Source organism: Saimiri boliviensis, chromosome 2 (assembly GCF_048565385.1).
Source record: "Saimiri boliviensis isolate mSaiBol1 chromosome 2, mSaiBol1.pri, whole genome shotgun sequence".
NCBI classification, from domain to species: domain Eukaryota; kingdom Metazoa; phylum Chordata; class Mammalia; order Primates; family Cebidae; genus Saimiri; species Saimiri boliviensis.
In genome coordinates, this window is record NC_133450.1 from 230922112 (window position 1) to 230948279 (window position 26168).

The 26168-nt window shown below is 42.8% G+C and overlaps 1 long non-coding RNA gene across 1 annotated transcript; it reads left to right on the plus strand.

Annotated features, from left to right (window-relative positions):
* The first annotated feature begins 12140 nt into the window (after nt 1–12140).
* On the plus strand, nt 12141–22195 carry LINC02872 (long intergenic non-protein coding RNA 2872). The gene is made up of 3 exons (XR_012515306.1): nt 12141–12171; nt 12221–12537; nt 20571–22195. It is a non-coding gene; the product is annotated as a long intergenic non-protein coding RNA 2872 (long non-coding RNA).
* Nucleotides 22196–26168: the final 3973 nt, after the last annotated feature.

A 26168-nucleotide genomic window follows, 5' to 3' on the forward strand; every position in this document is an offset into this window, starting at 1 on the left:
TGCCTGCTCACGCATTTTTGCTGGCAGCTGTGTCCCTACACCGTTTTCTGTGATTAATATTCCATGAAACGTTGGTGGATGTAAAAGCCCATGTCAAAAGGAGTAAATGGAAGTACGAGGAGCTTGGTAACCACCAGGCACTCATGAGCTGCATTAACCAGGGGAAATACAGCAGGCGCTTTCCTAGAGGAACTCTTAGCCTGGGTTTCAGACTAGACAGACTGAGGTGAGCTGAGTGACAGCAAATGGAAGCTGACATGTTCCCCATGACAAAAACCAGATGGCTTGTTGAAGAATGCTGTTCCAGCTTCCTGCCACTCTCCTGGTTTCTGCAAAACAATTCTGTAAATACCATCTCACACCAGTCAGAATGGCGATCATTAAAAAATCTGGAGACAACAGATGCTGGAGAGGATGTGGAGAAATAGGAACACTCTTACACAGTTGGTGGGAGTGTAAATCAGTTCAACCATTGTGGAAGACAGTGGGGCAATTTCTCAAGGACCTAGAAATAGAAATCCCATTTGACCCAGCAATCCCATTACTGGGCATATATCCAAATGATTATAAATCATTCCATTATAAAGGCACATGCACTTGTATGTTCATTGCATCCCTGTTTACAACAGCAAAGACCTGGAACCAACCCAAATGCCCATCGATGATAGACTGGACAAAGACAATGTGGCACATATACACCATGGAATATTATGCAGCCATAAAAAACAATGAGTACGTGTCCTTTATAGGGACTTGGATGAATTTGGAAACCATCATTCTCAGCAAACTGACACAAGAACAGAAAACCAAATATCACATGTTCTCACTCATAGGCGGGTGTTGAACAATGAGAACACGTGGACTCAGGGAGAGGAGCATCACACACTGCGGGCAGTTAGGAGGGGCTAGGGAAGGGACAGAGCAGGTGGGAAGGGAGGGGAGAGATGACATGGGGAGAAATGCTGGATATAGTATGTACCTATGCAACAACCCTGCATGATCTGCACATGTACCCCAGCACCTAAAGTAAAATAAAATTTTTTAAAAAAGAAAGAAAGAAAAAGATTTAGACCAAAGGCCCAAACTAAAAGAGGCATCAAATGCCGAATTTATAAAACTTGCATTTGGCATTTCTTAGTTTTATGCAAATAACTATATGCTTAGGTTTGCAAATGCATTATAATCCAGAAGAGTGAAGGCACAAGAACCACAGGGACAGCGTGTCAATCAGAGAAGACCCTGGTTCAATGCAGAGACAGTGTCTAATACTCTAGTGAGGTGGATGTTTATCTCCTTCTGGAGAAGCAATGGGATCCCTCATTTGGGCATTTCCTTAACTGGATACAGGATTCATCAATCTCATACTTGTTTCCATTTGAAAAAAGAAAAGAAAAAAAAAGAAAACCAAAGCAGTAAATAACTTTAAAATATAAGAAATTGTAGTCAAAATATATCTCTACAATATATAGCCTATTTGGACAGATAACAGAATGTTTTCAATCTTATAATGAAATGTATTCAAGCTCACTGCATCCTGGATTTTGCAGCCTTACTTAGCAGTATTTCTCTAGAGATTTCAGAATGTTGCACGGCTCTGTGTACAAATCAGTGAATAAATCACATGCCAAATATTGCAAGTAAATTCTGAACGAGAATTTAATGTTGTGTGAGAATTCATTCCCTATTTTCCTCCTCGAAGGTAGAGGGGCTGGGAGAAACACCTCTTAATACCCCTTGGTTAAGGATATCTCCTTTTCCTGTGTGTTCAGTCTTCACTCTGGCAGAATTTCACCACTCCCTCGCCTCTTATGCTCTCTGTGAATGGTAGATACCACCACTTTAACTTTCAAACCCTGTCAAAAATACTGTATTTAAGATGGAAATACCTGGATTGCTTAAGTGGATGTAACAACAAATTTTCTTTAAAAGCTCACAATTCCTTAGAGTGTCACGATTTGCTTTATCACACTTGAAACCAGCACCAAATATTCCTTCATTCCTTACCTTGCCAGCTAGGACCACCATACTCAAAATTTCCTATTGCATGCACGAACAGAAAAAGGGCTCATGTAAGACCAAAGTGGATGGGGTGGGGGGAAATAGACTCTCCGCAGCTGAAAGATTGCAGATGTATGAGCCTGATCAGGGTCTGGGGGTGGTGCTGAGTTGCACAAGGTACTACCGTTTCAGTGCCGTGAGCATCAAATGCATATTAGGTTTCCTAGGGACTTGGGAAAAGCAAAACTGCTTATTTTTCCTGCGTTGAGCACACACGGTGTCAGACTTTAACAGTGTTAGGAAAAAAAAAAAAGTCTAGTGGAGAAAGGAGAGAAGCTTCACTGAGAGGGAGACCTAGAGTCTGTTGCCAGGCAAGAAGGAACAAATTCAGATGTTCATATTTTTACAAAATGATTTCTTGTTCAAATTGTACTCTTTTGCTTTTCAAAAGCAGCCAGGAAAATGAAGTTATTCGTACATTCAAATTTTCCTCTCTGCTGTCATTTCAATTTAATTATTGCTCAAACATCTGTAATGGAAAAAGTTAGGGGCCTAGAGCAGGGTTTTCAGTTTGGATCTTTCTAAGTCTGTCCCTGAATAGATGATTGAACTTGGGCAAGGGACCACGGCCTTCAGGAGGCTTGTTTCTTTATCTAAAATAAGAGGATCCTAATCCCTACATTACAGTGTGGACGAGAAGATGTAATGAAGTAATAAATTTAACATCAATGTAACGTAACATCAAATAAATGTAAGTCAATCCTCTCAGCATGTTAGCTGAATCCAAATATAATTGTCACATGTTTTAAACTGACAGTAAGAGTCCTGCATAACCCGGGCGTTTTTATTTAAACTGTATCATCTTGGAGTTCAGGATTTTATTTGTAACAAATGTATTTGGATTTGAGCAGAAAAGACAGTACATGGTGTCACATCAAAGCCATGGTCATTACCTTATCGTCCATCAGGAAAAAAAGACAAGAGACGGAGGGGCTCTTCCAGGCTCTGTTTTGTAGGAGTTTGGAATTCTTTTCTAAAGGCCTTGGAAAGGTGGTGATGCCTGCAAAGGCTTCACTGGCCATGGAATTTCTTTAAACCAATTTGGAATTGAAAAATAGCCAACTCTCGAAATCTTGGGGATTCCAAATTAGATGACGCGGAGTCACAGAATTGTATGGATAACAGTTGGGTTTGCTTACTTGCCACTTGGATTCTGATATAGCATGAAATAAATAGATGTCAACAAAAGACTCAACAAAACCATTACCTTAATTCTGACTTGGTTCAGCAGTAGTCTGTATTTGGAGTCCTCAATAAAATTAAAGGTTTTTTTTTTTCCCCAAGAAATAGCTTTTTTTTTTTCAAGCCTTTTATAGACATAAGGTCATTGAATTTTTTTCCTCTCTGATGTTTTACTCTACAATTGTTTAGACTCTCAGAATTGAACAGAAACAGAGAAACCTTTTCCAATGCATACAATTGTGGGTTTGGGTGTTCCATTATTCTGGTCAAGTTGAAGCAGGCAGGGAATGCGATGCCAATGACTCCAGGCTCAGCTTAGGGCTTTGAGGCCTTCAGCAGGTTCTCCTGGAGCTCTGTTTTTATTTATTTATTTGTTTGTTTGTTTATTTAGAGACAGAGTCTCACTCTGTAGCCCAGGCTGGAATGCAGTGGCGTGATGTCAGCTCACTGCAACCTCCACCTCCTAGGTTCAAGTGATTCTTCTGCCTCAGTCTCCTATGTAGCCAGGATTACAGGCACCTGACACCACACTCAGCTAATTTTTCCATTTTTAGTAGAGACAGGGTTTCATCATCTTGGTCAGGCTGGTCTTGAACTCCTGGCCTCGTGATCCACCCATCTCAACCTCCCAAAGTGCTAGGATTACAGGGATGAGCCATCGTGCCCAGCTAGCTCGGTTTTTTTTTTTTTGTATTTTTTTTTTTTTTTTTTGAGACGGAGTTTTCGCTCTTGTTACCCAGGCTGGAGTGCAATGGCGCGATCTCGGCTCACCGCAACCTCCACCTCCTGGGTTCAGGCAATTCTCCTGCCTCAGCCTCCTGAGTAGCTGGGATTACAGGCACACGCCACCATGCCCAGCTAATTTTTTGTATTTTTAGTAGAGACAGGGTTTCACCATGTTGACCAGGATGGTCTCGATCTCTTGACCTCGTGATCCACCCGCCTCAGCCTCCCAAAGTGCTGGGATTACAGGCTTGAGCCACCGCGCCCAGCCTAGCTCTGTTTGTAAGAGAGCAACAGATCTTTAACCTAAGGGAACAAAAGGAGTCCCTTTATCCACCACTCATGTATTCTTTCCAGTCCTGATCATAGATTTCTGTCAACAAGAAACCACAGCAGGCTAGGAGTTTTACATTGGTCGGATGCTGTGGCTCTTTCCCCTCCAGCAGCATTTCCCAGCAGACTGGATTTCCTTATCAATCATGAGTTGCCCACATTGTGTTTCCTGGTTCAGCTGCTCATGTGACCATGCTAAGACTGGGGGAACCGGAGTCAGTATTAATCATGAGACACGTCACTCTTGGGGCTGGACTGGCTTTGAGGATGCCTATGGCTGGGCTTTTTCCCTGGAGAAATGTCAGTTTAAACCAAAAAAAAGCTCAACTTCTGCTTGATGTTTAACAGCTTGGTCATTATGAGGGATCCTATAAAACCCCTACCCCCTGCTGTTATGTGGGTGTTTTGTAACCGTAAAATCAGTTGTTTCTTCCACAGCATATTTACTGGCTCCATGTAAGACAATCTACAAGGATTCTAATTTACTTCTCACCTGTTTCCTTTACCTAGTTCCCACACAATTATCCCTGGAGATGACTGAACACTGGCTTGTTTAACGGTGTTGTCATTCAGCTGTGCACTGTTTTTAAGTGACGCTGTCTTGTGTAACTAGTGCAGTTAGCGAAGGTGGCAGCTACAAAGTTGCTGGCTGTTGCTGTCAGGCACTGTGGCAAGTTTCAATCACACTGTTTGCTTTAATGCTAGACATTGCCTCAGCTTTGAGGCGTGGGAGCTATAAATTAGCATCTGAAACACGCATCTGTATTCCCACTGCTGTATTTCCCCTCATGGCCCCTGTGACTTCTAAGTCTTCTCTCTGGGAGCTGCTATTTCTTGAATTTAATTCCACATTAAGGAATAAATGTGGGTGTCCTAGGAATTAGCCCATGGAAGGAATCTGCTGAGAATCCAACTATCTCTTTGGGTTTTTCTTGAAGATGACCCCGTGGCAAGGATTTCAGTGCAAGTCGTTTATTTGGGAGGTGATGGGTGGCCCCAGACACACTAGGAGGGGAGCGGGAAAGGAAGACAGGAAGAGGCACCAGCCAGTAGTCATCAGGCCACTTACTGCTGTGGACAACTGGAGCTTGCTTCACCTCCCTGGGAAACAATGGCAGCCAGGGTAGCATCATCCTACTTGATGAACAAGTAAGTTGGGGTATTTATCCTGCAGTCCCCTTCAGAGTGGGCCCCAGAGGCCAGACAAAATGCCAGGCCAAAAAAATGCAGGTGCTTGCAGGTAGATGTGTGGCCAGTGTGTAACCATGGTAAGGTCAGGGCCCAGGAAAGTGGGGGATGGAGCTCCTCTAACTCCACAACCCAGGTGCCAAAGCAAACTGGCAAAGCTGAAATCCCTGATTATCTCACAGCTAGAAGGACCTGGGAGAGGATGTCATTCAAGCCATCTAACTCCTACAGAAATATTTTCCATAGCTGTCATCCATCTTCCACCTGAACACCCCAGGTAATGGAGGACTCAAAGATGTCCATTCCATGGATCGACAGTTCTAGTTGTCGTTCTACCCGTAACTTTCAAAATTTCCATGTTTTATTCAAACAGCCATTCATTCCATGTTTATTGAGCATCTCCTGGGTGGAAAGAACAGCAGGAAGAACTGAGATTCACAGATGACACGGCCACTGTAGCGCTCATGGTTGCATATGGAGGAGAGAAATAGACAAGCAGAGATGTTACTCTCCTACAGCCATGTTTATAGTGTGCTCTCATTGCACCAGAAACATATACTGCAGAAAAGAGAGTGGTCACCTCTCCACAAGACGGAGAGGTGAGGCAGGCAGAGTAGGTTTCACAGAGGAGTGAAGAGTGACTGCAGCTCACTGAGTGGGAGAAGAAATGGGTGAGATAGACTCAGCATGAAGTTAATGGTGGCGACAGCTGCATTAGATTCATCACACTTTGAAAACTATGCCAATAGAAATTCCCACACCTACAGAATGAGCGCTTATTAGTATTTTAAACCAGAGCTCTACTTATAATGGGATTAAAAGAAATTACTTATTATCTACTTTTAAAAGCATGAAGCCGGGCATGGTGGCTCATTCCTATAACCCCAGCACATAGGAAGGCCAAGGTGGGTGGATCATCTGAGATCAGGAATTCGAGACCACCCTGGCCAACATGGTGAAACCCTGTCTCTACTAAAAATACAAAAATTAACTGGGTGTGGTGTCAGGTGCCTGTAATCTCAGCTACTAGGGAGGCTGAGGCAGGAGAACTGCTTGAACCCAGGAGGTGGAGGTTGCAGTGAGGTGAGATCGCATCACTGAATTCCAGCCTGGGTGACAAAGTGAGACTCTGTCTCAAAAAATAAATTAAAATGAGATAAAATAATTTAAAAATAAATGCATAGGCCTTTTAAAGGCAAATATCAGTATTTTTTCTCCTATCCAGTTTTCTAAACCTCCGTCCATTTCTTACCCTAGTGGCTGAATATGAGCTCATCTACAAGATAAGTTTTTACCTCCTCTGCAGAAATTTTCAGAGTTATTAGGAGCAAACACATGGATACAGAGAAACTGCCACCAGTTGTACCGCATGGAAATAGATCCGTAAAAAGTAGCTCAAGTCAACCACACACTGGTCTAGTAGCCTGTAACTGAATAGTGCTGATCACTGTACTTGCTGCATGTGGGAATGTGGAAAAGAAGGTAAGTCCACAGCTTGACACGTTTGCGACCTTCAAAACGAGGTAAACCTAGAAAATGGGTTAATCAAATATGGGTGTGACTGCAGTTTATATTTGCATATATGTATATATAGAAAGGGGTGTGTGTGTATGTGTGCGTGACATTATCCTGAAAAATGAATAGAAAAGATGGGTATATTCCTCCCTAAAATAAGATGTTTATATTCAACAATTTTGTGTCATTTTAGGGATAAAGCAGGAAAACGTAGCCAAGATACTTTCACATAGAAAAGTCACAAACTGGCTGTCCTTGGGGCAAATTCAGCTTGTGGACGAGTCATGTTGGCTCATGCAGTGTTCACCCGCGGAGAATTTAAAATCTGAATTAGTTGCCATCCTTTAAAAATAATGATAGTATAGATTGAAATTCAAGTTTCCAAGTTCACTTAGAGTTTCAAACTGCCTGGCAATTCTGAGGCTATATTTCACATGACATTCAACAGCTCTCTCCTTTCAATAAGCATGTACTTCCTAGTAAGCCACTCCCTTCCTCGCATTACGGAAGGTAATTATTACCCATCATTTCATTTCTCCTGGCTTCTTTCATTTACATTCCTTGTCTGGCCCTTGCAAAACTTTGAGATGGCCAGAAAGGTATAAACTAAGAAAGGAAGAACAAGACTTAGGTATTTAAATTTTATTTTCTGTATTGCGTTTTCCAAGATCATTGGGAAACTGAAAGATGCTTCAGGAGAAAAGACGCTCTGTAGGAAAGTAAGTTTGATAACCTAATTCCTTTTGAAACTCTCAATGTGCCCGGGTATGTAGAAAATGACAAAGCCTCTCTTGGAAAGCTCATAACATGCAAACTTGCCTGGCTCTGGTCAGACAATAAAGAGCTACTGGAAGGTTTTAGGTAGTCGAGGTTTAAAATTTGATCAGAATGATGCATTAGCTAGTTCAATTTGCTGAAAGTACAATTTTCCTAACAAACAAGAGAGAATGCAAATTAAAGAAGGACTATCTATATCCTTCATGTTTTTCCTCTAATCTTAGCCTTATGTAGGGGTTCTGCACTGAGCATCTTTCCCAGTTTCACCATTAGTTTACCCCTCCAACTTACAGTCCTTGTAGTTAAATTAACTTCTCTATAAATTAGTAACGATGCTTTATGTTCTGATATGTGAGAAGATTAAGTAAGACAGTACCTATATTCTCATTTATATCTTCTTCTTACTACTGCTATCATCCATAGATTCATAGATTTCTACATACACATGTTCCAGAAAAATTTCTTGTGCATTTTGATATACAGGGCATTAAACTCATCTCCTTACCCACTGTAAACTTTATGTCCTCAGAAATGCATTAATGAGGCTCCTTTGGTTGAAATTCTAATTATACTTTATGAAGTTATATTTTGTCTTCCTCAGGGAAGAACATATAGAAAGAGAGGGGAAAGGAAAAAGGAACAAAGGAAAGAAGGAAGGAAGGAAGGAAGGGAGAGAGGGAGGGAAAGAGAGAGAGAGGAAAGAAAGAAAAAGAAAGAAAGAAAGAAAGAAAGAAAGAAAGAAAGAAAGAAAGAAAGAAAGAAAGAAAGAAAGAAAGAAAGAAAGAAAAGAAAGAAAGAAAGAAAGAACGAATGAACCAACTTTAATCCCCTAGACAATAAGAGTGAAAGCCAGAGTGGCAAGTTAATGTTGAATCAGAAACAACAGAAGCTCCTTTGCAAAGTAGGAGAACAGAGAATTGGCCCAGTCATTTCCCAGAAATGAGAATTTCTAGGTCAACCACAAAATTAGAAGTTTACAACCAAGAATTCAGCCAAAAAAGCCAGCAGTTCCCCACGAGTCTGAGGGTTGTCCACTACAGTTATGTTCAAGCCTATGTTCTGTTTTCAGCTTGGTATTTTAACCATGCTATGGCAGAAATGTCTCTGATCCTGCCCTTCTTGCAGTGGTTTGATCTTCCATCTCTGAAGTCAACTGAGGCCATATGCAGTAGACATTTCTGTAAAGATCATCACCAAGAGTGAGATGCTCGGTACATAAGCATAGGTGAGATACCCTGAGCTATGATGAGGTTATCTAAAGAATCACAGGAGGCCTGCCCCCAGCTATCTAAAGAGGGACTCACTGAACATTTCAAAAATATTAGGATCTTATTTTGTTTCAGGCACCAGGCTACAGATGGGGAAACAACAATAAACAAAAGACAGATCAATCCCTACCCTGTAAAGCTTATGATCTAGAAAGGAAGGCAGACAAGTTTTGCAACTTTGGTTAGTGCTAAAGAGGAAAGAAGCAGAGTACTTTGAGGAACTAACATCTGGCTTCATCGTGGAGGTCAGAGAAGGCATTTCCGGGGAAGCAGAATCGAGATGATGACTAAGAATCAACCAAGCAAAAAAGGGATGGAAGTAAAGTTTCAGATATTGTTTGCACCAACCTCACAACAATAGCATCAGAAATATTCAAGGATCTGAAAGAAAAAATACAGCATAGCTGAAGTCCACAGAAAAGATCCAATGGATGCATCGAGAGAAAAAAAAATAAAAAGAACAAAATAGAGCATAAGAGATATAGGGAACCCAACTAAATGCTCCCTAGCACAGTTGCAACTTGAGTCCCAGAAGAAGAGGAGAGGCTGTGATGGGGCAGAGAGTTATTTGAAGAATTAATATCCAAGAGTATTTCAAAACAGGTGACAGACTTTGACCCAGAGACTAAATCTAAATGTTCAGCAAATCCCCCAAATGATAGATAAACAAATTGTAATATGCCCATAGAATGGCATTCTATTCAGCAATAAAAGACGGAACTTCTGATATTTGAAACAACATAGAAGACTCTCAAAAGCATTATGATAAATGAAAGAAGCTTATCACAAAAGGCTACATATTGCTTGAGCCATTCATACGACATTCTGAAAAAGGCAATGAGACAGTGATAAAAATCAGACCAGTGGCCACCAATGCCTGGGGTGGGTAGGAAACGGACCAGAAGGGGCACAGGAAAACTTCTGGATTGGTGGCCTCTCAGATAGTATTAACAGTATGATCAAAACAGGCTACGAAGTAATATTACCAGTAGGATGGAGATTTTGTTATATTAATAATAGAAAAGTCTAGAAGAAAACACACGATTCAACCATCAAAAGTTAGCTACTGCTTCATTTTTGTTTGCTTTTAATTGTGTTGTTTATACTTTTCTTTGATGACTGAGTTTTCTACAATGATAATGTAACTATTAGTGTTGTTTATACTTTACTGAGTTTTCTATAATGATAATGTAAGTATTACAGTTAGGGAAAAGATCATTTTTGAAAACAACTAGTATTATTCATACTGATTCTAAAACATAAGCAAGCTATTTCCTAATAAGTTTGTAATTTATTTTCTAATTTTAAATGTTCTCCTTTAACAAAAGAATGTTTTTTAAATTTTGTATATTAATTTACACATGTACACACAGACACACACACACACATACACACACTTCATCCATATTTCAAAATCTCTGTCTATAGTAATCACTACCTATGGGTTTGCAGAATTCTTAGCTAAATTATTCACTTACCTAACCTCCCCACAAGGCCCAAATAAAGTGAATTTCCAACATGGTGCTTGCATTGCTAATTGACGTCTACTTGCAAGATTTTCCAAGTGGAAGGTACAAAGGGAGATGGCAGGACTCCACGAAACAGATCAGGGCTCCCTAACCCTTGTCCCCCACCTGTTTCTAAACCGCACAATTAGAACAATAAATGCTGCAGCTCCGTGTTTGACCTGACAGGATGACGACCCTTCCGCTCAGCAAGGCCACACAGGACCGACTACTTGGAAAAGAACTCTCTTGAGGGTTACTTAACACAGTCACCTGTTGATTTATGAACACGCACACTCCCACATACCTTGTCTCACCCTTTTAATCATATCAATTTGTTACACCTCAGCAAAAGGAAAAAAAAAACCGGAACCAAAACCACTAATTACTCACAAATAAGTCAACTGCAAAGTTCCACATCTGCTCAGTCTGGATGGACGAAATTTGTAAACCACTAACACCTCGTTTTCCCCTATTTTGTAATGAATTTTTAATTACACAAGAAATGAGCGAATTCACTCTCTTCTTAAATATTAGGACTTTTACTCAAAAGTGTCTTTTGACCACATTCTCCAATTTCTATCCCTCTGAACCCTCCCTTTAGATAGTTTGGGGTTTGGAGATTTAGGCTTGCAGTCCTATATATAATACAGCCTATTTGCAGCACAGGAAGCAGTATTGCTTCATGAGGGTTTTTCTTGCATTTCTTTTCTTCTTTCTCTCTCCCTCTCCCTCATTCTTTTCTTACATAAATGGTTTCATACTGCAGTTTCATTCTGCAAATTGCTCATTTTTGGTTTTTGAGCCTTATCCCAGTCTAGTTCAACTGGATCACTTTTATTTATTTTCATTTCTGTATACAATTCTATCATATAAATACAGCACACTTTATTTATCTATTCCCCTGTTGGTAGGCATTTAGGTTGCTCCAATTTTTCACCATCACAAGCAATGCCCGACCACGCACATAGTCATATCTGACAATCCATGTCCACATGTTCCTCCCACCCAGGCACACTGGGTCCATTGCCACCATACTGAAATGTCAGGGGCCCTGACAAGCAAGTCACGTAGTGCCTGGGTCCCAGTTCTCCGCGTTCTGGACCACGGTGGAGTAAGGCTCCTGGGTTCTAATGGCCACCTCACTGGGTCAGGCTCTCCCCAGGTTGGGAGGACAAGCTAATGGGAGAAACAGGGCCATCTTCACTCCTGCTTCGCCCAACCACTCACAGGCTGACGCACTCATTTTCAGATTCAAATGCAGAATTTCATTATTTCCCCTGAAACCTAAAACTCACCTAAAGGCGTGTATTGGGCATTCCCTCCACCTTGCTCCAGGCCAAGGAGGGCCCGGAGGGACTCAGGCCTGAGGAGGACACGTGTTCCAAGGCTGCTCTCCTTCCCAGGGCTGCCAGGAGGCGGGGAAAGGCACTCAGGGAGTTTTTGCGGGAGATAAGAGCAAATTTGGGGGGGGGGGGAGGTAACAAGGCAGGAGGTGGAGTCCGCCACGGGCGTCTTTCACACTTGCTACTTTCCAGCCCGTGAATACAATCCCGGCCCTGTTTCGCGGCCCCGCGGCCACGGCAGAGGCATGAACTCATCGCAGCTGCGCCTGCCGCCAGGCGGGAACGCGAACGGGAACGGGCTGGCCGCCGTCCCATCCCCCGCCAGCCGGAAACGTCCGCGCGGTGAAACGCAGAGGCTGCCCGGGAAACGGCGAGAGCGAGCGAGAAACGAGCCTGAGGGCGGCGCGCAGCCGGCGAGTGGGGAGAAACAGACTCGCACCCGGGGGCCTCCGGGACTCAGGCCGGGTCCTGCCGGAAACGTGCGGCGGGGACGGCCTCGGTCGGCGCAGCGCCCCTGCGTCTCCCCCTGGGGGCGCGGGGCGGAGTGGGAGACCTGGGAGGCGGAGGAGAGGGGCCTTGCGAGCGAGGCCCGGGCGGGGAGGCCTGGCCTCCTGCTCAGTCTGTGCAAATGGAAAAAGAGACGTAAGTGCCAAGTCCCCAAAGAGCAAGCCATGGGCCCGGGCTTTACAGCCTGTTTCACGAGTTATTCCTCGAAGCGTGCCTGGCAGTCGAGTTTCTTCATTAACGCTGCAGTAAGCGGATGGGGAACATGAGCGCCCGGGAACATGATGGGAACAGGAGCGCCCGGGAACATGATGGGAACAGGAGCGCCCGGGAACATGATGGGAACAGGAGCGCCCGGGAACATGATGGGAACAGGAGCGCCCAGGAACATGGAAGGCTCGCAGGCAAGCAGGTGGCGGCCCCCAGCGTTCCGGGCGGGCCCTGGGGTAGAGGGAGCACATTATGATGCTTCAATAGCCTCCCTTTTTTATCCTGACTGAGGTAGTCCTGGGTGGTGGTTTGGTGCCCGTTTTACACTGAGACCCTCTCCCTACCTCTTGCCCGTATCCATAAGGAATGTCTGCCTCCGTCTGATCCCAGGCTGCCTGTCTATGGTTCCAGAGACCCTGGTTGTGACGAGCAGCAAAAGGCCTCAGTGTCTCAGTCGCCCAGAAGTTCCCCTGTCTTTGGGAAGACGCTGCTGCAACTTAATGGAGACCAGGAGAGGGAGAGGATGCAGGGATGGAGTCTGGGTGAGGAGGCGGAATGGCATACAGAGGGTATTCCAAGCAGCAACGGTTACCCAGTCAGCGTTTCCCACTGATAGAAACCCTGGAGGCACTTTATCCTGTGACCCCAACTCTCCTCCTCGGGCGTCAGCTTCTTTTCCGTTACCATTAACTCCTCTTATTCCAACCACAGCAGCTGTCAACCTTCTCCATTGTGAAGGCCCCGGTGGGTCTCAGAATCTCTGCCCCAAAGCCCTTTTGAAAGGAAGGTTTGTATTGAGGGGGGCTTTGAGAATGAAGAGGAGGCTGCTGCGGTCTGAATGTGACGGTATTGGGAGGTGGGGCCTTTGGGAAATGATTATGGGCATTAAAGAGCCCTCATGAGTGGGATCAGTGCCTTTTTCAGAGGTCCAGGGAGCTGCCTTGCCCCTCCTACCATAGGAGGACACAGGGAAAAGGCAACATCTATACAAACCAGGAAACAGACCCTCACCAGATGCTGAATTTGCTGGTGCCTTGCTCTTGAACTTCCAGCCTCCAGAACTGTCGGAATAAACATCTGTTGCCTGTTAGCCACCAGGTGTACGGTATCCTGTTAGAGCAGCCTCAGATGACGTAGGCAGCAGCTTTTCAGCCCCATCTCTGCAGGCCTCAGCCTTCCTCCCACCAGCATTCTCTTCCTTCTTCATGAACATGGGATTTCCTGGGTCCACCATAGTTCCTGATCCCTCTAGCACTTTGGTTTCATGAGGAAAGACATAAGAGAAAGATCACAGAGAAGCCGCACATGGAAAGCATCCTCTCTGGAGCAAAGGAGAGGGGACAATGTGGGGTGAGATGTTGCTGAGGATCCCCCATCGGGCTGAGAAGTGGCTGGGCTCACCATCTTCCCTTCTTCTGTCTCCCCCTCCCTAGGACAGTGCTGCTGCCCATGTCCAAGGTCAGGGACAGGGGACAGGGTGGGACTGTCACTTGGGCAGCTTCAGAAAGAAAAAAAGAGAAGTTCCTGAGCGATGGCTGAGATGCACATGATAGCACTCAAAAGTGGCCCCCACACATCTCGTTTGGGAGCCTTTCCTCTCTTACCTGAAGTATCTTCATGAACGAGTCCCTGCTGAAATTATTTTTTCAAAACAGAGTGGAAAACATGCAATGCTTATGTCTCAAAGAAGGATTTTCTGATGAAAAACTGAGAAAGCACAATAAATGCGATTTTGTAGTAGCATGGAGTAGCTTCATACTGTGAGTTTATGTGTAAAAAGCTGTAAATACTCATTAATGAAATCACTGAACCAAAATCACATGAAAAAAGTGAGTTCTATATGTATCGGCTATAACTTGGGAGTTTGTATAATCTATCATCCAAACAAGAAACTGTGGGCACAAATCAAACCATCTAGAATGCTGGTCCCTCTGGCTACAGCTAAACTTGTTAGAGATTGCATCTGTTGCCAATGTTGTAATTTCGAATAGCCAGCAGTGAACTCTGTGGAAGTAGTGATGAAAGGTGAACAGCAGGAACACAGCTGTGGCTGTGTCTTCATAAAGTCAGCACTGTGGCTCAGACACAATAAAGCACACCTCAGCTCATTCTCCTTCACAAGCTACTGGCAAAACACCAAGAATGAGGGGAAACAAATGGCAATAAGTGGATTTTACAGAAGAGGAAACCCCACTTCCAGTGACATTGCTTCCTGTCACCTGTTCCTCCTTTAAGAGCAGAAAGCCATCATTCTTCGTCTCCAGGTTTTATTTTTGAGATCATGACACATGGGTTTTCTTGGATCTTTGAAATTTACTTAAGAAGAACAGGCTAGACTGTTTTGTGCACCATGATCACATGATCACAATGATCAATGATTCTAAGCATTGTGAGTGAGAACCCTACTCTTGCACCCAACAGTTCTGGAAGAGACATCACAGTTTCTCTCAAGACAAATCCACAGCACAAGATAAGACATGCTATCTTTCCATGAGACCATGAGTTCCTCAAAGACAGTGAACATGTTCTAACTTTATGCATTTTTTTTTTTTTTTGAAACAGAGTCTCGCTCTGTCACCCAGGCTGGAGTACAGTGGCGTGATCTCAACTCACTGCAACCTCTGCTTCCCGGGTTCAAGTGATTCTCCTGCCTCAGCCTCCCCAGTAGCTGGGACTACAGGCACATGCCACTACACCCAGCTAATTCTTTGTATTTTTAGTAGAGAGTGTTTCATCATGTTAGTGAGGATGGTCTCAATCTCCTGACCTTGTGATCCACCTGTCTTGGCCTCCCAAAGTGCTGGGATTATAGGTGTGAGCCACCACACCAGGCTTATCTACTTTCTTTTCAATTTGAGGATGATGCATGCATCAGGATAGGGACGGAAATACTAGTTCTCTTCTCATTCCCAAAAATGTATACGCATCCATCTTTCATGAGCTCCTGGAAGTTGAGTGGGTCTACATTTTAAACAAAATGCTTACTGGGGATTCAAGGCAGCTGTGGTGATTCAGGTAACAGAAGCGCACATGTGGGAAGGCAGGAGCTAGAGGCAAGAAAGAGTGAACAGTGCATCAGGCCCTCTGACCTTTGCCCTTGGCCATCTGCAGCATAGGAGGATGCCCCTTGTGCCAGGTGGCTGTCAGAATCTGGGGACTGTTAAGAGCCAGGATCAGCGCCTGTCAGTCACGTGCTGAGCCCAGCACTGACAATGAACATGTCCTGTCTATGACTTAAGATATACATCTCATCCTCTTGAACCTTAAGAATATTACATTGAGCTCCTCAGGAAACAGCATTTAGAAATGCAAGCATTTTCATCTCATCCTTTATCTTTAACACAAGGTTCTGGAGCCTCCTGGGACTCATTTAAGGGTGTTGAAAAAGGAGTGGCTGAGACTTTGGTTTGCTTCATCTCAATATTTGAAGTACTTAACATTATATTTGAAAGTTTAATTTGCTAAAAAATGAAAATTGTTTCAAAAATTGTTTTGTAGAATATAATTGATAATGCCTCCTATATGACAAGTGGGAATACAGACTGTGGTTTGCTCTCAAGATGTGTATAGGATAGTGGAGTAAGAACATGTATATAGCCAGACCATTACAGTCTAAGGTAGGTATGGGAAAGCCCTGCTTTGAGTTCTCACAATCCAGAGCCCTTCTCAGTCGCCGAGGGGTGATAAGCAAATACGAAGGTATTGTCCATTGTTGGCTGGGTTTCTAAGGGTCCCAGTGTGCGTCGGGGCAGGAGAAACAGTAGGAAGCTCTGTCTGGCTTCTTGCTTCATCAGACAGTACCCAGGCATTTTTGCCTTATTTAGAAATATACTTGTTTTATTATGTCACCGACCGTTTGTTAGCACAGAGAGAGACAGAGAGGCTTAAAATGTTTGAGTGCCTTATCTCACATTGTTTATGTTCTTAAAATAATTTAATTAACTTAATAAAAGCATTTTCATTTCGTAAACAAAGAGAGCTCAGAAAAATTAAATGTTCCAAAAGGCCAAATGAATAGAAAAGTCACATCATCGCAAGTCAGTCTCTCACCCTCTGCCTTGCACATTCCTGCAAGCCCTGTCCCTGAGATCCAGTGGGACTTCTAAAAACTGTCGTCATTTCCTCATTTTGTTAAGATTTTAGCGGGATCTTAGAAGCCTTCTATATGGATCAGTATTAGAACTGGTTCTAAATGCCATGGCTATGTCTACCTTCTGAAATGACTCTACACAGATAAGGTGAAAAGGACAACCAAATATATGATTTAGAATTTACAAAGCCATTTTAAATACATAGATTGATTCAGGTTTGTTTTTGTTGTTGTTGTTTGAGATGGAGTCTCCCTCTGTTGCCCAGACTGGAGTGCTGTGTCATGATCTCAGCTCACTGCAGCCTCTGTCTCTTGGGTTCAAGAGACTCTTCTGCTTTAGCCTTCCAAGTAGCTGGGATTACAGGCACGTGCCATCATGCCCAGCTAATTTTTTTGTATTTTTAGTAGAGACCAGATTTCACCACGCTGGCCAGGCTGATCTCAAACTCCCAACCTCAAGTGATCCACCCATCTCCGTCTCTCAAAGTGCTAGGATTATAGGAATGAGCCACTATGCCTGGCCTGATTCGGTTTTTAAAGAAGGAAGAGTTTAAAATTCTAAGGCGATTTCTGAAAGAGCCAAAGGAATGAAGGGGTTATAAAATTCTGGGTTTATGCCATCAACACAGGCAAGCAGACTACATCATTTTAATCTTATACTTTTATTAATTTGGGGAATATTTCATTATTATAAACTTTTTAACCTATAAATGATTAGGAACAGTGTAAAAATATTTGTACTCATGACTTCTGAAGTGCATTATAATCTCTGCACTTCAGTAACAGAAATGTGGTTTCTGAATTATGAGTATAAATGTACATGGATGGAATATAAATTATTGTGGGGACAAATATGCTATCTACAAGCAGTTATGTATTTTATACAGTTAATATCAGCTAACTTGGTTTAAATAGTAATTACATGTTAGGCACATACTAAGAATTTCAAGTGTATTATTATCTCTTAATCCTCCATGAACCCGTGAGGTAGCTACAATTGTTCCTTGTATTTTACAGATTAGGAAACTGAGGTTTCCTAATATAGCTAGCAAGGGATATAACTGATGTTTCTGAACATAGCTAGCAAGCGATACAGCCAGCCTCTAACCCAGCCTCTCTGACACTGTTCTGTGGGATAGTGAAGAGATCACACAGAGATATGCTTAGTTGTAATATTATTACAGCAATGATTATTTAAAAAGCAGATGATTTGTCATTGTTTTTGACATATCTCGGTTTTCCCCTGATAAATCCTCTCATCTGTGGCAGTCATAGTTCAATCAGAAGCAGACTCACTAGGAGGTTTTATGTATGCATGTCAAATACACAAGCACACACTTACACACATATATACACATACACACACACATATACATATGTACCTTTGTGTGTGTGTGTGTGTGTGTGTGTGTGTATCTTTGTTACAGGGATTTGTACCTTACAAAGTTGTGGGTTCTTGCTAAGCAATCTCGGTAAGAGCATTGCCCACAAGGCAGGCAGTGGGGAAGCAAGGACAAGATGGAGCCCACGGGCATAAGCTGGAACCCGTGAGGATGGATTGAGACTCATACCAATTCTTGCTGCCTCTGACTTTGCTGGTGTGGGTGTCCTGTAGGAAGGGTTTGTGACCTTTACCACAGAGCTGGCCCAAGAGCCAAGAGGATGAAGCAGGACAGCAGGGGTCTGCTGTCCCAGACCAGCAGCAAGTAGCATTTGGGTGCGCTACAAAAAACGGCTGCTGCTTCACCTCCAATCTCCATATGTCCCCCAGGAGACTCTTTTGTGGTCCACTCTAACCAAAATCATGCAGGGAAGGGAATTCTGGGAAATGTAGTTCTGTCTAGGCAAGTTGATACTGCAAAGCTACCACACCAAAGTGCACGAAAGATACAAAGATGGATGGGATATGGCTCCTGCCTTCAAGGGGCTAACCATCTAAGGGTGTGAAGGGAAAGAGGAACACAGATGTGTAATATCAATACAAGTATTATATTATAACAAGCATTATGATAAGTGCACTCGGTGCAATAGAAACCCACAAAAGTGGCTAACTCTACCCAAGCTGGGATTCCAGGAGAGCTTTCTAGAGAATGAGGTATCTAAGGGGCCTTGAAGGATGAAGTAGAAGTTGGCTAAGAAAGATTAGTAAGGATATTAAGGTGGGTGGGGAGAGGGAATAACCATTGTGATCTATGACAGAGGCGGGATACAGAGACTTATAAGCAATAACTGCAGAATGCTGGGAGTCGAAGGAAAAGGTGATGCAGAAGTCTGTGTTGCAAATCCTAGAAAGTCAACGCATTGTGCTGTAGGGAGCTTGGACTTCATGTCCCAGTGACTGGGGAGCAATTCAGCCATTAGTCACATAAAAATGATATGGTCATTGAGGTAAATAGTCTCCAAGATAATCACCTCACTGGCTTTCCTCTTTGTGCATGTGTACTGCTCACTGCATTAAAAGGTAGGCTTTAATTTTCCTCCTCTTGAGTTTAGGCTGGCTTAAGCAACTGCTTGGCTAAGGGAAGACAACAGAAGTTACATTCTAAGAAGAGGTCTTAAGAAGTCCTGCAGCTTCTGCCTAGTTCTCTCAGAGTACTTGCTCTTGGAACATGACATCTCTTAGAAGCAAACTGCCATGCTGTCAGAGTCTAAACTCCATGGAGATGCCACATGTAGGTGGTCTGGTCAGTCACCCCAGCGGGGCTCCCAGCCAAAACCATCTTGTACATTGCCATCATGAACATCCAGCCAAGTTAGGCCTTTAGATGACTTCATTCTAAGCCACCATCTGAATGCAACTGCATGAATTACCCCAACTGAGGATTTCCCCTTATCAACTCACATAATTGGAGAGAGAATCATAAATTGTTTTAGACTTCAAAGTTTTCATGTGGATTGTTACATAGAAATAGATAACCTGAATTGCCATGTTTATGTTTTGGGTGTTTTGGGGGGAGGACATGGGGGAGGGAAGATGCTTTAAATGAAGCTTACAGACCTAAAAAAAAAATAAAATGAAAATAGGAAGACCTGGTAGGAATTCATTGCTATAACCAAAAAAGAAGATATAAGAACCTGAGCCTGAGAGTACTAGTTGGGGTGAGAAGAAAAGCTAGATTCTAGGAACAGGAAATAAAATTAATAGGCTTTATGGTAAGTGAAGGGCAAAGGAAAGAAGAGGAGCCAAAAATGTTTTGTGTGTCTCCTGCATGACTGGGTGGAAGCTGGCTGTCTCAATCACAAAGACCCAGAACACGGTGGAAGGATCAGGTGGTGTAGAAGAGGGAATATTATGAGTTCTGCAAGGTTTCTAAGTGTGTGGTTAATTTTATGTGTCAACTTGACTGTGCTATGGAATGCCCAGAACACTGGTAAGACATTATTTTTTTGAATGTGTCTGTGCAGGTGTCTCAGAAGACATTAGCATTTGAATCAGGAAACTGCACAAAGAAGACCCACCCTCTTCTTTGGGCTCCACCCTCATATAATTGGATGTGTGCATCATCCAATTATATGAGGACCTAATAGAACAAAAAAAGCAGCAGAAGAAGAAATTCTTTCTCTCTCCTCTGTCTCTCTCTCTCTCTCTCTCTCTCTCTCTCTCTCTCTCTCTCTCAGCTGAGACATCCATCTTCTTCTACCCTCAGATATCAACACTCCTGGTTTTCAGGTTTTTGGACTTAGACCAGAACTTGTACCATCAGCTTCCCAATGTGCTGGCCTTTGGACTTAGACTGAATTACATCACTGGTTTTCCTGGTTCTCCAGTTTGCAGACAGCAGGTTGTCTGTTGGACTTTCAACTGCCATCAGTACATGAGCTAGTTTCTATAACAAATTTATTTCCATCGATATACCTATCTATCCTAGAGGTTCCGTTTCTCTGGAAAACTCTGACTAATACAGTAGAGGATATCCAGATTGAAAAGTTCAGGAGAAAGTCTGACTTAGGCGTTGGAAGCTCAGATTGGAAGAACCTCTTGATAGATATCCCTCAGGAAAGACTACGAAAATAGCCAAAATAATTCAAGGAGAAGATGTAAAGCGAACTGTGAAGCAGGCCAAAAATGAATTTCGTTGGTAAACCTATACTTAAATCCTCTGCCATAGAATAGCTGCCTAAACTTGGGCAAATAACCTGAGAAATGTTCTCAGTTTCCACATTCCAAAAATGGATTTTAATGAGAATTAAATGTTGTGATGCATTCCAACCACCTGGCCTAGAACCCGGCATATGAGCTCAGTGCATAATGGGGATGGTTATCACCACTGTCATCATCTTAGTAGCATTCGTGTAGAAGGGATGATGGGCTGCTGAGAAATTTATGAAGAAGATGAAAAACTATTACAGAGGTGGGAGGGAAAAGACAGGACTATCACAGAACCAAGAGAGCTGAGACTATCGAGAACGGGTGAGGAGTTACGGGGACTGGCAAGTTCCCTCTGGAGTTGGTCATATTCAGGTTGTTGAGGGCCTTGATGAACATTTTGTGTTTTTTTTTTTTTTTTGAGATGGAGTCTTGCCCTGTTGCCCAGGCTGGAGTGCAGTGGCATGATCTCAGCTCACTGCAACCTCTGCCTCCCAGGTCCAAGTAATTCTCCTGCTTCAGCCTCCTGAGTAGCTGGGACTACAGGCTCACACCACCATGCCTGTTTTGTTTTATTTTAGTAGAGATGGGGTTTCACCATGTTGGCCAGGATGGTCTCAATCTCCTGACCTCGTGATCTACCCACCTTGGCCTCCCAAAGTGCTGGGATTACAGGCATGAGCCACCACCGCCGGCCAATGACCTTTTAATGAAGTGGTAAGAGTTAAACAAAGCTGAGATAGGACATGAGTCTCAGGGAGGATGGGAGGACTCATTGATTACCATTCCAAGAAGCTTGTCTGGAAAGGAAAGAAGAGATGGTGGTAATCAGAGCAGAGCAACAGGATGCCGGGAGTTTTTATTTATTTGTTTGTTCTTGTTACCGATGTTGTTTTCATACTGTTTGTTGTTTGTTAAAGAGGGAGAGTTGTAAGTATAAGATAATGTATAAATAGAGAAAACCAGGAATGGATTCATGTGAAAGCCCTTGACTGAGAACAGAATTAACTACCCTTGCAGAGGTAGTCTTCAAGCCTTGGGAGGTAGGCAAGTGTCTGAGACACAGCTATTTCGGGGATCGGGGCCTTTCATTAGCTGACCGGCTTGAGGCAGCGTAATTTGGAAGCGGATATGAGAAAGGGCATAATAATGTGAAATTTGGCTGCTTAGTGGGGGAGGAAACTTTGAATATTATGAGGCAGTTATGAAAGTATTTCCTTCTTATGGCTTCAGTGGCACTGCCTCTGAGCATTAGTGTTTGTCCTCAGGAGGTAAATGTGGGGACTGTATCAGCACTTACTACCTAGGTAGGTGTGGTGTATAGGGGTAACATGGTTTATAGAACATGCCAGCCTTAACCTCACTTTGGTAGATGAGACGTGGAGCCTGAGTCAGGAGACCATGCAACCCCTGAGGCATGGTGAGGTGGGGTCAGAAAGCGTCACTGGTCATGATCCAGACCCAGGCATGGAGAAATGACCTGCTGGGGTTTTCTGGGAGCTGGAAGGTGGGGTAGGTCCAGGGTAGATTCTCGGGGGGCAGTTTCATAAAAAGTGAGTAGATCTCCACACTTAGTATCTAGACTAAATGGAATAAGCATGTTCCGCTCTGTTCTTCCCACTAACGATAACAAAAAGCCCTGGACGAAGTTCACAAAGCAACTGACGGAAGACTCTGAAGTTGGAAAAAGAAAGACAGACTGGCAAGTTCCTCCATACTCAAGGCATCATCCAGCAGGGAGTGCTTTGGGTGTTGTTTATGAGTTTGTTTTGTTTTGTTCATTAATTTTTTTCTCCCGTGTATGGCAGTGTGGGCTCCAGCAATGCCTATAACCCAGAAACACAGATGGGTACAAATTTTAAAAGCCCAAGAAAAGTCTTTTTAGCCATATGACCAGTGTTTCCAGCAGAGCAAAACATTTTGATCACATCTGTCCTTTTGTTCTGGCTAACCCCTCCCCCACCACCATGTGCTGCTGGGGGAACACTGGGGATGAAGCCCAATCATCTCCTCCTCCTTCTGCAATAACATGACTATCCCTACCTCTCCTAACTAGAGGCTGGGGGAGGACTATGTGGAGGAGAGAACTGGAGAAAGCAGTGTTCTAAATCTGTGTATGAAATCCTGGGTACAACTCTGAGTATCCCATGCACTAAACAGACAAGAAACAACACAGCAAAAGGATTCAAGGGTCAGAAAAACTGAACACTGGTCCGAAACACTTCCCGACTTACAGATTCGCCTCAGGGTAGCACCCAAGTGGAGCAGATTGAAATAGCACTGTAAAGGCTTTGAAAAGGAAATGACTTTTGAACCACAGCTCACAAAGTGAACCGGAACAAGCATTCTGAACTTAAACAGGTCAAGTGCCTGCTAAAATCAAAGACTTAAATAGGAACCAGAATAATATAACATACTACTGAAAATGTCTAGGATGCAATCCAAAATCTCATCACACTGAGAACCATAAAAATCTCAACTTGAAAGAGAAAAGGCAATTGTGAGCAGTGAGATTACACAGATGTTGAAACTATCCAGCAAAAATCATGAAGCAGCTATTATACGAATGCCCTGATTTTAAAGCAAGTACAAATGACAAAGTGGAAAGTCACAGCGGAGAAATAGAAAATGTAAGCAAGAACCAAATGGAAATTTTAAAACTGAAAAATACAATAATGAATTTTTAAAAATTACTAGATGGGCTCAGTAGCAGAAATTCGGAAAGAAAGACCAGCAACTCAGAAAAAGAAGCAAAGATATAAAGAGTTTGCAGAAAATGAAATGTAGATAACTCTTACACATATAAAAATGTGCAGCCTCACTCACTTAAGAAAAATCAAAATTAAAATTACACCGAGATACTGCTTTTTACTGTTAAATGGCAAAACTAGAAGTGTGAATATACTCTATAAGAATGTAGAAAATTCTCATACATTGCTTGTGAACATCTAGAACAATTTGGTTGAATCACTAAAATCCACATGCCATTTGGTCCTGTAATTCCACTTTTAGAAATATAGGAAACTTGCATATGAGTGAAATGACGTATGTGGAGTGTTATTCCTGCCTACATTGTTGGTCATCATGAAGGACTAGAAAAACTTAATGATGATTAAATTAATTTAATTTGTGGGTGAGGTGCTGATTAAATTATTTTTATATGTCATACAATGGAAAGTTATAAAACTATAAAAAAAAGAAACTTTCTATAATGTGCTACCATTGAATAAATAAGAGGCGAGACAGTGATCTGTATGTGTCTGTTTGGATATGCTTTAAGAAACTTTAAAGGACAGGTAACAAGAAGTGGCTGCCCAGAGGAGAAGTGGGGCTTGGGAGGGAGTCTGGACTGTATGCCTAAAAAAACTCCAAAATAAATAAAAACAAACCTATGAAGAACAGACATAATCCTTAATGTCCAGTCCCAGGGCTTTATCATAGTGGTTCCTTTATGTTTGGATGAGGTAAACCCATCCAGTGTTTCAATTAACTTGGCTTACTATTAAGCCAATAATATTAAGGAACTTAATATTAGCAGGAATACTCTTTCATCTCAGGCATGTTAGATGCCTTCCATGATCTCCATGAGGAAGAAGGCCCCTGAATCCCCAGGGACACTGGTGAAGATGAAAGCATTTTGTTATGGATTTTTTTACTTGGTGGCCTGAGTTGCTGGGGGCTTGAAGCCTGCCTCCCTCCCTGCAGGGCACCCTACCTGACTGCTTTCTGCTCATCACACAGGGTACCTTTGCATGATCACTATCTACCTACTCCTAAGTGTCTAGTTCTGTGTGTGTAGTTTCCTATGGAACTGGGCAGAAAAGTGAGTTCTTCTGTTTTCTTCTCATCTTTCAGGGGCCCAAAGCAAAACTTCACAAGCCCAGTCCTGAGTACCTGTCACACTGGAAGTGCTTCCTTCTCTGGTTAAGGAATTTGCTTTCGTTTTTTGTTGGGATTGCTCAGCCCCCACTGAAGGATAGAGTTTGAAGCTGGGGGTCCTTCTCAGAATTCCCCTGACCCTTATGTAACAACCACAAATGCCATCACTTTTCGTAAGGGATCAAGTTGCTTTCCAAAATCGCAAGGAGTCACTGATCTGCACTGGCTTTCTCATGAGGGCATATGTGGGCTGGGGCACAGCTGTTTCCATCTGTTACTTGGGCTGACACACAAGGACAGCTGTGAAGGGATCGTGTCTCCTCCCCGTCTCTGTTTCAATGAGCCTTTGGTTTAGCCCAACTTCTGAATCCAGGTGATACTCCCTAATTGGCAAACAAAAGACCCAGGAATAAGGCAGAAAAGTCTGGCCCTTGCAGAGCTCCTCTCCGGTTATTTAAAATGAAATCAATCTCACTTCTCCCCTTTTCCCTCAGTGTTCTGAAATAATATTTGAAGTTCTGTTTAGTCTCTTTGGAGAACTGCCAATGACTTCGAGTAGTGAAGCTGTATTTTAAGAGATGATTACACCCAGGATTTTGGAAAAGTGATTCCCACTTAGGAATAATGTATGATATGGATTTAATAATCTGCCATACTACGTGTCTCCCTACTTTTTTTTCCTCAAGCAAATAAGGGTAAAAAGCTGACAGTAGCAAAAGGAACCTCTCTTCCATGAAAGTGATTGTTAAAGTGTTGTTTTTTTTTTTAATTTAATGAACTACTATCAATGGTGAGTTTTGAAAAGACTCACAGGCAGGAGTTCTTAGATTTTCTGCTTTTGCTATTGACTATAGTAAATGTTTTCAAAAATCATCTTTCCATCTCTTACTAGTTGAAAAATAAAAAAAATTATTCATACTCCATTGAAGTTATGAGTGAAACAAACAATATTTGAGAAAGAACAATAAAAAGCCCTTTTGCCTGTTTTCTCCATTCTGACTACATTCATGTAATTAATTGTTAAGTTTGGTGACTCCCTTCCGCAATCTGGAGAAGCGGCACTCACTCTTTTTGAAAAGTATGACACCAGCACTTTGGGAGGCCAAGGTGGGTGGATTTCCTGAGGTTGGGAGTTCAAGACCAGCCTGACCAGCATAGTGAAACTCCATTCTCTACTAAAAACACAAAAATTAGCTGGGCATGGTGATGCACACCTGTAATCCTAGCTACCTGGGGGGTTGAGGCAGGAGAATTGCTTGAACCCAGGAGGCAGAGCTTGCAATGAGCCGAGATGAGCCATTGCACTCCAGCTAGAGCAACATGAGTGAAACTTCATTTCAAAATAAATAAATAAATAAATAAATAACATATTTTAATTATACAATCATTATATAGGGGCATCCTTATAAAATATTTATGAAATACAGAAAAACATAAGCAAAAACTATTTTCAACACAATCAGACAACAAAGGGCAGTGATCTAAGAGAGGGTAAACAAATGA